Source organism: Protopterus annectens, chromosome 3.part1, assembly GCF_019279795.1.
Source record: "Protopterus annectens isolate FY-2018-M chromosome 3.part1, PAN1.0, whole genome shotgun sequence".
NCBI classification, from domain to species: domain Eukaryota; kingdom Metazoa; phylum Chordata; order Ceratodontiformes; family Protopteridae; genus Protopterus; species Protopterus annectens.
In genome coordinates, this window is record NC_056732.1 from 883,682,806 (window position 1) to 883,698,782 (window position 15,977).

Sequence of the window (15,977 nt, forward strand, 5' to 3'; positions counted from 1 at the left end):
TACATCTAAATGATGGAATACATTCTCTGTACTGTTTATTGTCTGGGCTGGATGATATGTTTGTGAAAACATTAGGGTCATGTATATCTGGCATGGCTTCGTGATAAACCGCTTTGTCTATGGTATGCAGGGTCCTGGGTTTAAGACTTGCAGAGGCTGTTTATTTTGTTGCTGGGCACATGGGCCGTTGGATACAGAATGATTAAGGCATTTTAAAGCAGTTGTAAGCCGGTTTGCACGGGTTTGCACAGAGGTAAGCACTGCTAACTTCTGGTTACAGTTTCTTCTACTCAGTTAGCTTCGGTATTGCTTAACCTGTGTAGACATTGCTTACCTCTGTGCAGAAAGGCTTAAACCCACCTACTGCTGCTTAAAAGTGCTTACTCTTGCTTACCCCCATGATAATTTCTTTATAAGAAAAGAAAAGAGGGTTGATAGGACAGTGGTAAAAAAGGGGCACAAAGACGGAAAGACAGTAGGGAAAATAGCTAGGGATGTGCAGGAAGGGTGTAGGAAGGTCCATAGCTGCCCAATTTTTTCTACAGCAACAGCTATGCATATAGACTGAACTTGAAGGTAGGTTTGGACACTCAATCCCCTAGGAGAGGGGTGAGGACAACAATAATAAGATGTGATGCCAATTAGGCTAGATTACACATGTCCAGAGGACACATGTGCGAAATGGACAGCTATGTATGGGGCGAGATTTTTGTGTGGGAACAGATTGCCCTTTTTTTTTCAGGTGAGAGTGGGATGTTGGGTAGGGGTAGTAGGTATATTTGGGGAGGTAGGTTGGGTAGATTAACAGACAAGACAAACAAGGTGCATACAGGAGTGGTATATGACACATGTCAGGGTAAACACCTTGGTGGGGAGGGGTGTTGGGATATCGGAAGCCCACAAGCCCCCTAGTGGTAACAGTGGGACTGAGGTCCCCACCCATGGGCAGACACCCCTACACCATCACAGCCCTGAAAGTTGCTGTGCTGAGGGCTTAGTCGCACAACCAGACTGACTCTCTAATCATGACACCCGGCCCTTGAGCTGGAGTAGAAGATCATCAAACTGCTCATTGGTCACTCTACACACCATGACTTTGACCTGGCAAAGGGTGACAGGTGTCTGTCTGCACCCACTCCCAGGGTGAGGGTGAGGCCCACCCCTTGAGGTGGTTTCACCCGAAGGTGGTGCAGGACCAATGGACAGGGAGGTCCCGGGTTGGGCCACAGACATGTAGGTGCCCGGTGCCATGGCCAGCTGAGGTGGGACAGGTGGGTCTGCTGGGACTGGCCTTCCTAAGTGTATTATAGTGTTTATATTTCATCATTATTTGTGGGTTAGTAATAGTCTTAGTAAGTCCAGGGTTAGGTATAACAGCATGCATAGATATTCCCATTAACCCAGACACCAGATACAGAACAGTTGCATAGCAAACAAAGCGGGTTCAGGCACTTAGGCAGCAAGACATTTCCCTGTGGTACATTTGGCTGGGGACACATGGCTGAAGTGACAGCCAGCTGCAGAGAAATATGGCTGTTTGCAACTTCACTGTGGGCAAAGAGAAAACTGTGTTGCCATGCCCACAACTTCAATAACCAAATGCACAGGGGGAAACAATTTCCAAGGTCCCCAAGGGAACATGAGACAGCAGACAATATGGCAGGCATCAGCAGCAGGCTGGCCAGAGGGCATGTCAGCGGCAGTAAAAATGCAGTGCATAATGGGCACTTCCTTTAAAATTGGTGTGTGTGGACCACTACCCCTTCACAGTTTCTAGGGAACATTGCCTAAAATGCATACTGGAGCATAAATGTGACTACAGTATCCTACAGATTTTCCTCAATGCTGTACCACACTTCTACATGTTGTTAATTACATAAACATGTATTGTACACTGTGCACAGCACACATTACTTCTTCTGCCACTATGATTTGGTTATTACAGCTGTCAGCATGGCAGAGTGAGCTTTTCTTTGCCCACAGGGAATTTGCAAACAGCCATATTTCTTTACAGCTGAATGTCACTTCAGTCATGTGTCCCCAGCCAAATGTACCACAGGAAAATGTCTCGCTGTCTAGATGCCTGAACCCAAACAAAACACATGCATATATGGGACCACAATGGTAATAAGAACAGCATGCAGGTGCATTGATGGCACCATGTCACCAACCTTGGAATAATTCAATATAGCACATGCATGGGAACCATTAACATTTTATCAAACAATTGGACATTATCAGAACATAGGTGTCGTTACATACCGGTTGGGGTGGGTATGTTGATTATTGCTGGAGATACGGTGAGGGCAGAGAAAGATGTCAGTTAGCAACTAGTATATTCCTGTAGTCCACATTACTTTCCTAGTCAGTGCTATTATCTGTACCTTACAAGTCTTACTACACTACCCTATAGCCTTAGTTTGGACAGTGATATGGCTGTCATCATCATTACACATGAACTGGTATTACCTGCAGTATACTCCTCTTACCTGGTATACCTGTGGAGGGAATGTTTGTTAACACTAACTGTTTGTACACATACACCTGTATTCTGGGTTGATGTTTTGCACTATGCTATTCAACTCTTCCCACACAGACTCTGGCCATGTGTTGACCACATGCTGGTGTGCCTGGACATATCTAGAATATTGCCCTCTTCTACCTTTAGTGACCTAACTCACACATATACATGCTTTCCTACAAAGTTATATTATGTAGCACAGTGTGGGCGACAGTGTCCAGTGATGCTTTATTATTCAAAGAAACTGCAACACTCACAATTCCCTACAGTACCAGAGTGAACAGTACCAAAACAGGTTATAATGGTCTGTATTTCACAGCAAGGTGTTCGTATCCAATGCACCTGTGGGAGCAATGTTTGTTAGCACTACCTGACTGTTGCCACACAAAGTTCCAGATTATACATTAGTATCATGCATATGCATCTCACTCTGTTACTGTACACACTCTGGTCACAGCGTGACAACATGGAAGTGTAGATAGGACATACTTGACATATTACTCTCCTAAAAATTTCAGGGGTTGCTACAGTGACAGTTGTGTTCTCATAGATGTTTGCCAATCACTTGTATCCCCTGTTTGCTAGCTAAACATCTGGGATCATCCCATAGACTTACCAGGGGGACAGGGGGATAGGCAGCAGATATGGGCACATATACTGGACATTCTGGCCTCATCTGTACAGTTGTGGGGTGTGAATCTGTATGCAGCCTAATTCCACTCCTGGGATTCACACCATGGCTGTGTCTGCTATAACTTAAACACTGTCCATCACAGTTGTGTCTGCTATATAGATATTGATGTATATCTCCTATTGGCTTTCTGTCTTATTAATCCCCTGTGCTTTTGCATCTTGACCTTGTATTATAACACTCTTATACAGATTTCCTAGACAGTTTTGTGTTTTAGGACAGTGTGAGTGACAGTAATTTGTAATACCGCATTATTCACAGGAACTGCATAGAATTCTTTTATTTCTGGGCACAGTGTTGGTATCTGACAGACTCGTGCGAGGAATGTTTATTAGCACTACCTGAATGTTCCCACACACAGTACCAGATTCCACTTTACTATTATGCACATACATCTCACTCTGTTACTGTACACAGTCTGACCACAGCTTGGCAAGTTGGGGTGTAAATGGGAAATACGTGGCTTCTTAGTCACATAAGGTATTGGGGAGTTGCTAGTGTGCCAGCTTTGTTCTCATAGCTGTGTGTCAATCAGTTGCATTTCCTGTTTGCTGCCTATACATCTGGGATCATCCCACTGATTTCCCAGGGGGACAGGTTGAAAGGCAACATATATGGGCCACTTTAATAGACATTCTGGATATATCTGTACAGTTGTGGGGAATGATTCTGAATGCAGACTACTACCACTGGCCGGATTTGTACTGTGGCTGTGTGTGTTAAAAAAACAACAGTTCACAGTCCAGTTGCATGTGCTTTTCAGTTTTTGTTGTCAGCTTTTTCCCTGTTTACTATCTATGTGTCTCTCAGATGTACTAAATGGCCTCTGGGGATTACACCTGTCATATACAGCCATTCCTACACATTCAATTTATGGTGCACAGTGTGGGTAACATTGCTTAATACTACAGTACTATTACATGATTGCATATCTATATTACCGTATGATACCAGGATATACACATGCAGTCCAGCAGTTAGACCTGTTTTGTCAGGCTATTACACTTTTATTGACTTACAAACAATATGAGACTCTTACTGCCATATTCTGTAGTGTATGCAGTACTTGCCTTGAACAATACAGGTTTTATACTAGCAATTAATTTACTACTACTTTTATTTTTCTTTCCTATGACAGTAAATGCATGAGTAATACTGACCTGCCTCGCATCGCAACCTCGCCAAGCAACTGATGTGGGCCTCCTGGCTCGCAGCCCGCTCCATTGCAACTGTGGATGACATAAGACAAATATTTAGCCATACCTATCCATGATATACCTGAGCTGGCAATTATTGCACGCATACTGGGGTGATACCTACAGACATCTGGAACATCCCCTGATGCTCTAGCCTCTTGGAGCCACTCCTCCAAGAGGTCCCCCTTACGCCACTTCAGGTCAGCATAGTGGTGCCTGACCTACTCACCAGTTCGTTGTATGCCAGTGGCACTGATGAGGTCGCACGTGAGATGGTCCCAGGCCTCCACCTTATATTGGGAGCCCTGGTACTGGCCCTGCAGCAGTCTTTGAGCATGGTCTTTAACTAGGAGTCCTGCCATGACCTTAGACTCCTGGATGCACCAGCACTATGCCTGGAAGTGTTCACCTTCTCCCCTTACTGCCATAGTGCCTGCAAGGGGAAGCTACAACCAGTTATGAGATGTATTCCCGCCTCTTGGGTTTAAGTAGGGCCAATTTCCCACACTTTTCCATGATTGGTCGGTTTTGAAAAGGTTAAGCTATGGGCAAACCTGCTTACCTAGGGTTGGCATTATTTAAAGGGGGTATACCACTGGGCACATTGAGTTAGCTGGTCTACACATTGCTTACACTTCCTAAGCTGGCCTGTGCAATGCTTAGCATTGCTTACATTAGACTTTGCATTATATTTCCTTTTGGGCATTGATTTCTTATTCATTGCATCTTTTATATCTGCCAGGTATCCACGATTAATGTATATGTACACTCTATGGAGTCCTTGTGTTTTACTGGGAATTCAACACTCTTTTACAATTACATCTCATTTCTGGGCTTACTGCTGTACTCCAGTTCACATATTTATGTTATGTAGTAGGTTATGGAACATATAACTGTATACTGATTCCTTTCACAGGTTCAGTTTGGTTTACTATGATGAGGAATTGTCTGTTGATACCTCATTATTTTGTACTTCTGTGATGGCTTGGTGGTTAACTATTATGACTATGGTGTATGCTGTCTTGAGTTTGAGATCTGCATGGTTGTTTACTTTGTTGATGGCCAGAACAAAGGCTGTTGGATACAGAGTGATTAAGGCACTTTTGAGCAGTTGTAAGCAGGTTTGCATGAGGGTAAGCACTGCAAACCTGCCATTACATCTGCTTACAGGGAGTTAGCTTTAGAATTGCTTAGCCAGTGTAAGCATTGCTTACCACCGTTCAAATGGGCTTATGCCCGATAACTAGTGCTTAAATATGCTTACTACTGCTTATTTGTGCTTAAACCTGCTTACTAGTGCCTTATTCATTATGATAATGACATCTCACATATTTATTTACTGCAGTACTCCAGTTCATAAAAATATGTTATTTAGTGGGTTATGCAACATAAATATTACTCATAATGTGCTTTGCCATGGAAAATGCAATCTGCTGTAGTGGGACTCGAACCAGGAATACCTGTTTATAAGGCAACTGCTCGGTCCACTACACTATTGTCATGCAGTTTCATTTGCATATATCTTTCTTGTTATCCTCTTCAGCCATTAAAGCTACATTAATCATAGCTAAGTGATGGGCACACCTGCGCACCTACGGTTAGCTTTAATCGGACTTTAAAAAAAAATAAAAGGGTTTCTTCATTTTATTTGTATGTACTGTTGCTATTCTACACATGGGGCTGTTGGTGGGGATATGCGGACACCTATGAGCGGTCTCGCTCATTTCTTAACCCTTTCTGCTTTTCTGCATTGCGGGGGCATATATATTCTGAGGGCACTGCTCTCAGACACACCCCCTGCACTCTTACATGCTCCATGTAAGATTAGGGGCTCAGGCAGCGCATCTCATTATTATGCATGGCACACTGCTGTCCTGCTCCTAAACGGTCATTTCAGTGCAAGACTAAGCTAGTCTTGCATGGAAGATTAATAAATCCGGGGGCTTGTTTGTTGAGTTCTGCACTGTATCAAATAAATTGAGCCCAGTAACTATTCAAAGAAGTCTGATTTCAACTAAAAATAAAACCACACAAAGTGAGCCCAGCAACTCTTCAAAGAAGTTTGATATCAACTAAAAATAAAACAACTATTATTTTGATAAGTGCCAAATTAAAAAAAAAATCAATAGATAAATAATTACACTCTAGAAAAAAAAAACGTCACTAATACAATGATTTTATACTTAAAAGCCACTGATCAATAAATATGTGATACATCTTATAATAAATATTCCATGATTAATTCACTATTCATTCCATTCAAATGTAATGTTTGGAAAGAAAAATAAAACAGTGTAAGAAACTTCTCTGTGTGGAAGATTTTCAGTCTATAAATCTTTAGTTAATCACTGTATATTAATCAGATCAGACAATAGTAGCAGAAGTAGCGAACTTAACCTTGTCTTAAGTCAAAAAAATAATAATAAAAAATATATAATTGTACAGAATTATTATGTATTCAAAAGTAATCTAAGCAAGGCAGGCAGTCTATTTCCAGTCAAAAATCCTTTATTAAGTACACATACAAGTGATCTAAGTAAAACAGAAAATAGAGTAATAGTTTCTTCACAAGCTATATACTTTTTATCAGGCAAGGGAGTGGTTTATTGTGTTGTAAAACAAAATGTTATTGGTACACATGTTAAATTCACATTCCTTCCCTCATCAGTGTGACATTCGAGCTGGTCCTTCCCTACTTAGTAGCTGTCATAATAATATAACCCTTATGTACTTTAAATAAAATTTATAATGATGTGGTACCTCTTATTTAACCAGATTATTAAGTAGATTATTAAATCTGTGATTTTATCCAAGACAATATACTACATGGCTGGAAATATATCAACCTTAGTCTATTTGGCAATCAAAGAAATATATATAAATATATACATATACACTTTGCATGTAAAAAATCAATTGTAAAAAATGATATCCTATTTTCATAACCTATTACTAACAAAGATCGCTTTCATCCTTCTAGACTTCTTCAGGTCTGTGTACAAGAACCCTAAAAACTATCTATAAAAAAATATATAATTGTATAATTACTTAGTACTATAATGAATATCCATTGGATTATTAAGTGTATAGGAATTCACCTCTTTTATTAATAAACCTTTTTTTTTTTACATACCTCGCACTTGGATTATTTACATCATTGGCATATTATTGGATTTAGGCTACTTGACTTCTTAAAATGAGACTGCAATCCTCCATTGTTTTGCTCAGCGGTGTTTGTTTTTAACTAATTACTTAGTACTGTTTTTACACATCATTTTGAATAAAGTAGAAAAAAGAGAACCAGAAAAAGAAAAAATAATAAGAAAAAATGTATGATGATGGAAACAAAACATGCACTTAAATTACAACTGATTTAAAATAGTATTTAAAACTAACTGGTAGAATAAAATAAAATAAAATAAAATTAGTCATGTAAACAATGTGACAATTTTCTAAGTTCCAGTGCACTTTTAACTGAACAGTAGTAGTTTAGTCCAGGATTCCTAAAAGAGTTCAGCTTTAATTGCCACATGAGTTCATGTTTCTCCAGAATATTCGGGATGTCTCCTTCAAGATCACCCATGTCTATATGATCCAGGATCTGGAACTTAAATCCTATGTGTCTTTTATGAAGAGAAAGGTGTTTGGCTAGTGCATTATTTTTACATCCAGAGCAGATTTCTGACAGATGACATGAAATCCTATGCTTGAGTTTATTTGCAGTCTTGCCCACATAGAATGCATCACATTCATTGCACTGTGCCCTGTAAATTACTTTTATAGTGTTACAGTCACCCCCTGCACTGGTCTTAATGATTTTCTTTAAATAAGTGCAATAAAAACTATCACCTTGCTGTATAAATATACAGAATGTACAATTAGTTTCACATCTTTTAGTGTTTCTTTCATATGGTCTAGGTTTAAATTCAACAAAACTTCTAATGTTCCTGGCCTTCCTATAAACAAGGGATGGGGCTTCACCTAAGATGTTAATCAGAAAAGGGTTTCCTCTGACAATGCCCCAGTTTTCTTCAATAACATTTTTGATACTGTGATAATACAAAGTGTATGTCAGGATGCAGCTATTTTTGCATTTGTTATTCTCTGTGGAATTTCGTAACATTCTACTACTGGGGAGGTTGAGTGAAGGTGCTTCAGTCCTTTTCAGTTCTATAATGGGTTCCAGGATGTTTTTTAACATCTGACTTTCATAGCCTCTCACTAGAAAATCATTCTCTATGTTGTTCAGGTTTCTCAAAAATGGTTCCATCTCTGCGGTAATTCTAGCTAATCTATAGCCTTGGGACTTCACTACATTATACTTAGTAAGAAAGATGGTTAGAAAGGTGCTTGGTGTGACATCTGGAAAGAGGAAGGAGGACAAGGAGACCTGGTGGTGGGATGAAGAAGTACAGGAGAGTATACAGAGAAAGGTTGGTGAAGAAGAAGTGGGATTGTCAAAGAGATGAAGAAAGTAGACAAGAGTATAATGAGATGAGGTGCATGGCAAAGAGAGAGGTGGCAGAGGCTAAGGATAAGGTGTATGAAGAGTTGTATAAAAGGTTGGACACCAAGAAGGGAGAAAAGGACCTGTACCGATTGGCTAGACAGAGGGACCGAACTAGTAAAGATGTGCAGCAGGTAAGGGTGATAAAGGATAATGAGGGAAACATACTCACAAGTGAGGAGAGTGTGTTGAGCAGATGGAAAGAGTACTTTGAGGGGTTGATGAATGAAGAGAATTAGAGGGAGAGAAGGTTGGATGATGTGCAGATAGTGAATCATGAAGTGCAGTGGATTAGCAAGGAGGAAGTAAGGATAGCTATGAAGAGGATGAAGAATGGAAAGGCTGTTGGTCCAGATGACATACCTATGGAAGCATGGAGGTGTTTAGGTGAAAGGCAGTGGAGTCTTTAACTAGATTGTTTAATGAAATCTTGGAAAGTGAGAGGATGCCTGAGGAATGGAGAAAAAGTGTTTTGGTACCAGATTTTAAGAATAAGGGTGATGTGCAGAGCTGTAGTAACTGCAGAGGGATTAAACTGATCAGTCACAGCATAATGTTATTGGAAAGAGTAGTGGAAGCTAGGTTAAGAAGGGAGGTGATGATTAGTGATCAGCAGTATGGTTTCATGCCAGGAAAGAGCACTACAGATGCGATGTTTGCTCTGAGAGTGTTGATGGAGAAGTACAGAGAAGGTCAGAAGAAGTTGCATTGTGTATTTGTGGATTTAGATAAAGCATATGACAGTGTGCCTAGAGAGGAGTTGTGGTATTGTATGAGGAAGTCGGGAGTGTCAGAGAAGTATGTATGAGTGATACAGGATATGTATTAGGGTAGTATGACAGAGGTGCAGTCTGCGGTGGGAGTCACGGATGCGTTTATGGTGGAAGTGGGATTACATCAAGGATCAGCACTGAGCCCTTTCTTATTTGCAATTGTGATGGATAGGTTGACAGACGAGATCAGACAGGAGTCCCCGTGGACTATGATGTTTGCAGATGACATTGTGATCTGTAGTGAGAATAGGGAACAGGTGGAGGAGACCCTGGAGAGGTGGAGATATGCCCTAGAGAGAAGAGGAATGAAGGTCAGCAGGACTAAGACAGAATATATGTGTGTGAATGAGAGGGAGGATAGAGGAATGGTGAGGATGCAGGGAGTAGAGGTGGCGAAGGTGGATGAGTTTATGTACTTGGGATCAACAGTTCAGAGTAATGGTGAGTGTGGAAGAGATGTGAAGAAGAGAGTACAGGCAGGATGGAGTGGGTGGAGAAGAGTGTCAGGAGTGATTTGTGACAGAGTACCAGCAAGAGTGAAAGGGAAGGTCTACAAGAGGGTTGTGAGACCAGCTATGTTATATGGGTTGGAGACAGTGGCATTGACAAAAAGGCAGGAGTTAGAGCTTGATGTGGCAGAGTTGAAGATGTTAAGATTTGCAATGGGTGTGAAGAGGATGGACAGGATTAGGAATAAGTATATTAGAGGCTCAGCCCAGGTTGAAAGGTTTGGAGACAAAGCCAGAGAGGCAAGATTATGTTGGTTTGGACATGTGCTGAGGAGGGATGCACAGTATATTGGGAAAAAGATGCTAAGGATGAAGCTGCCAGGTAACAGGAAAAGAGGGAGGCCTAAGATAAGGTCTGTGGATGTGGTGAGAGAGGACATGCAGGTGGTTGGTGTGACAGAGCAAGAGGCAGAGGACAGGAAAAAATGGAAACAGTTGATCTGCTGTGACAACCCCTAATGGGATTAGCTGAAAGAAGAAGAGACTTTTACTTTGGAGTAATAAGTTATCCCTCGTTGGTTTTCTGAATAGACCAGTGGTGATACTGTTATTGTTGGCGTCCTTGGAAATCTGCTTATCTAAGAAAGTGGTTGAAGTATAGTTATGGGAAGAGGTAAACTTCAAGAAGGGGGTTGTTTGATTAAGGTAAGTGATAAAATCTCCAAGCTGCAAGGTGTCACCTTCCCACACAATAAAGATGTCATTAATGAAACATAAATAGCATGTAATATGCTGCATCTAGTTTGTGTTGTTTAACACAAAGTCCTCCTCCCACTTGCCCAGAGCTATGTTAGCTATGTTGGGAGCCATGGCAGCCCCCATTGCTATACCAGTCTTTTGTTTGTACTGTTTGCCATTGAAAGTAAAGAAATTGAAGTCCCGTACAAGATTAATGAGCTTGCTTAACTTTTGCAGTTGGGCCTGTGTACCTTGATTATGTTTCTTAAAAGACTCCATAGCTGCTGTTATACAGTAATTGTGAGGGAGCACTGTGTACAAGGATTCCACATAATGTCACCTTCCACTGTAATGTTTTTTATTTTCCTCAAAAATCCACTGAATCTCTTATGAATTACTTATTCATGTCTGCTAAAGGTTTCAGCAAGTAATCAAGGTAAATGGCTGTGGCTTCAGTAAGTGAACCTCCACTTGCTACCACAGGTCTATAAGGTGGGTCTTCTCTGTTCTTGTGTGGCTTTGGTATTCCAAAAAAGTAAGGTAAATGTGAGCATGGCCTCCATAAATAATTATAAAGATTTTCAGTAATAAGTTTTTGTTCCCATAATGTGGTGAGGTTAGTGTTCCATAAATCATATACTGTTTTTATGTCATCCATGGTAAATAACTCATAAAATCTGTTATCCCCCAGCATGTTCTCTATCTTTTGGTTGTAGCTAGTGATATCAGTCACAAGTATACCTCCCCCCTTGGCTGCCTTCATTACACGCCTGGATTTATCATTGCCTAGCTCAATCAATACTTTTATTTCTCCCTGTGTTAAGTTATAATTTTTTTTCTTAGGAGGCTTTAAAAGGAGTTTCCTGATATCCATCTCACATTCACTTCAAAAGCAGCTAATGTTTGATGAAGTGGTGGACAATAGCTGCTAGGCCTTTTTTATAGTTTCATCAATAGGCTTATTTTCAATGTCATTACTTTTGCCATGAAACTTTACCCTTAAGTTTGGCTTCCTCGCAAACATTTTAAGGTCTATCAGTACCTGAGCAACCTCACTCCTGCAGCTTGGTACAAAAGTAAGTCCTTTGGACTTTGTTTTGTAAAGGAAAGAAAATATTGGAAAGAAAAATAAATTGGAGAGAAAAATAAATAACTGACAGGCTTACATAACAGAAACCTTCAGGAAATAAGGAGTTTGCCTACAATATTCCTTAAACTGTACAGCCATAGGACTTGAATATACCCCTTTTTGGATACCCATAATATTTTCTTGAATTCTTTTTTTCACTAACCGTGAAGTCTGAGCTACATAAAAAAATTCAAGTAGGCATATAAATCCATAAACCACCCCTTACAAGTAATAATCCTTAATCTAGTGTACTTTAAAATTATGACAACTGATGCAAACAATATCAGTCTCTAAGAAGAAAGTACAGATTCAACATCCTTTACATCTCAAACAGATATATTCACACTAATCATCTAAAGAATGCATGACATAATCTCCCATACTCAGGACATTTTGATATGAGACTTTTAATTTCCAGGACCTCAAAATGTCCTCTAAAGTCACTATATACCAATTTTTTGTTTCAAAATTCAAGACACCCGAGCTATAAAGGGGATATAACAAGTTACAAAATACACCTTGTCATCCTGACATCTTCCCACAGGTCTTATAAAAAATGTTATTATTTTTTATTTTTATCCAAAATTTTCTGTAAGAATGAAGATAACTGCAAACCATTATAGACCCTAACACTTAATCTATGTACTATATCCTGACCCACTTTGTAAAAATCCTGATCACTCAAATATAAAGACCATGCCTGAAAGAACTTCCTATGTGAGAGGGAATTTATAAGGTGGGGGTGCACTCAAGACATTGAGAAAAGTGTTAGTAAATGTAGCCTTCCTATATAATATCAATTTAATACGATTTGCCTATATGTATAAATGAACAACCAAATAAATTCTATCCAATTGAAATTCATACATAAAACACAAATCATAATGTTTAACCTGTAAACAATTTAAAAAATTCCTTAAATTCATCCTCTGGACCCTTAACTCCAAACATATCATCTATATTTTGTTTATACAAAATAAAATTAGATTGAAAACACTTAGATGAATACATACTGTATAATCCATCTCTACTACCTCTATAAGAATATTTGCATGTGAAGGAGCAAATTTTGCTCCCATTGCAATATTAGGTAGCTGCCTAAAAATCACCATTGAAATGAAAACAATTATTGTGCAAACAAAATTCAACTATTTCACTGTACCTGTGACACCTAGCGCACATTCTAAGGCAGCAATACCCAAATCATGCCTTACTGAGTTGTAACGACTAGTCATAGACATAAAGAGTTAAAATACTTCTCCCAATTAACTGTGTTGTCTCTAGCATAAGAATCCTTTGCAGTTTCAAAAGGTTGGAAAAACATATCCAGAGCTATTCCTACGCTTTCAAGTACTTGTGATGCTATTGGCCTTGCAGGCTGATAGTCTTTGCTCTTATGTGCTTTAGGAAGGGAATAAAAAACAGGCAACTGTGGGTTATTTAAAACTGATTTTCATCCATTTTCCAGTCAGAATTCCTTCCTCTGTCCAACTATTAACAAGATTTCATCAGCCTCTTTGAATGCCGTATAGAGAATTTGAGTCAAGTTTTTCATATTCCTGTGAATTATGCAACAGTTCTTGAGTTTTTTGATATGTATGACTGTCAGTGTCTGGCATTATTTTTGAATGTTATAGAATTTTTTTTAAACAAAGAAGCTTGGCTTGTTTTTACTTTTCGAATATTACAACAGAATTGAATGAATAGTGAATTAATCATGAAATATTTATTATAATGTTTTATGTATCACATATTTAATGATCAGCAACTTTTAAGTTTAAAATCATTGTGTTAGTATGGAGCACTTTCTGTAGTGCAATTATCTAACACTTTGCCACCTTAGCTGCACCCTAACCACATCTCCAGGTTTTGCATTCAGCATTCAGCTACTACAAAAGACTGCAATAATGTGTGGCCAAGAGGATAATATTATCTGCATAAAACAAAACTCTTGTCTGCAGACTGCATCTTATCTACATTCAGATATACATTCACATTGCAAATAGTAACTGACAAAAATGGAAGAGTTGGATTAACTATTCTGAATAATTATACATAAGAAATTATGCTAAAGCCCTCAACAGAGAAACATTCTCTCCCTTATATATACCACTTGTCTGACAGCACTTTACAGAGTTCTGCATACGTCTTGATCATTTTGACCTTAGTACGAAGAATATGGGCACAATTCTTACTTTGCACATAGATGGCAATCAGCAGTGATAATGGGACCTTATACATTTTGCTCCTGATGTTTTTTTTTTTCAATTCCCTCCTTGTGCATGCTTGTCTACACAAGGGAAGGGAGAGTGCAATAGGCTTTTCACACTAATCATCCTTCTTATCTTTCTTTCCTGCAAGGAACATTGCCCTTAAGCAGCTCCACCTATTTTTATCAAAGTACTGTAGGTTCATAGGCAAGTACTAGGCTATTGGCCCTAGGACATAATTAAGCCTAGCCAAAGTGTCTCGGCTTTTGCCTCCCATGAGGTTTAGTTACCTGCACCTCTGTCGAGCAGGGCCACAGACGTGATTCCTGGGGTGAACCTCCTGTTTCCCATCCACTCATCAATATTCCTCTTGAAAAGTGCTAGTGAGGGGCTCTGCCTCACATATATATGGGGACCTTATTCCAGAGCAAGAGGAGTCTGTGGAACATGAATCTGTCCCTCCAACATGTCCTGTTTATTGTTACTGTCAGGTTAATGTCCCTTGAGCGTGTAACTCTGGTGGATTGGGTTTTCCTTAAGTGGAACATTTCCAGCAATTCAGGGTTTGCCATAGCCTTGTATGTTAGGCATAGGCCACCTCTGAGTAGTCGGTAGGTGACTGAGTATAGTTTGAGGTTTTTTAGCCTCGTGGCATAGGGCATGTGTTTAAGGCTTGTTATACTCTTTGTGAGGTACTTTTGAGGCCTCTTCAGTTGTTGCAGATGTCTTGTAAGGTACATCCCGAATGGGACATTGTACTCAATTACAGGTCTAATGAGTGATGAGTAGAGAGGGACAATAACTTTCTTATTCCTAGATGCATACCCCTTTGTGATAAGATGGGCCATGTAGAAGGATTTTCTAACCACTTTAGTGATGTGGTTGTTGAAGGAGAGGTTACTATCCACCTGTGTCCCTAGGTATCATATCACACTCTCTGTGATAAGTGGGCTGCCTCCTATGTTGTAATTCATTGGTACTTGTTTTTTCCCAAAAGGTATGACAATGATCCTTTTTGCATTTAACTTGAGGTCGTGATTTTGGCACCACATATCTGTATCAGTGAGACCCCTCTGAAGGATGTCTATGTCAGTAGGAGTCTCAATTATGGTGCCCAGTTTGCAGTCATCTGCAAACTTTGTTAACTATAATCACTCCGTGTTTGCTTGTACTTCGGAGAAATAGATGACGAACAGGAGGGGTCCCAATACTGAGCCTTGTGGTACTCCACTAGTCACAGGTTTGGTGTCCGATCTAGCGTTCCCTATTCTCACTGAATGGGTTCTAAACATGAGCCAGTTGGCAACCCATCTTGTTACGTAGGGGCTTATGTTTAGGTTAGTGAGTTTGTCTATAATTCCCAAGTGGGGAATGGTATCGAAGGCCTTGGCAAGATCAAGGTATGCTGTGTGGACCATCTTCCCTTCATTTATTGCCTCAGGGACATTTTTGAAAAAGTCAACCAGATTGAGGAGACATGACCGTCCCTTTACGAACCCAAACTGGGTAGGGTCTAGAGTTTGTAGGTTCCCAATGTCTTTGTTTATGAGTTCCATGATGATGTGCTCCATGCCTTTACAGATTAGGCTCGTCAGGCTGATGGGGAGGTAGTTCCTGGGGTCAGTGGTGGCACCTCCTTTGTGGAGTGGGATGACTGTTGCCATGAGCCACTCTGTGGGCACATAGCCTGAGGTAAGGCTATGGTTAAACATGGTATTAAGGTGCGGGATTAATTTGTTTTGGAGTTCATATATCACGCAGCC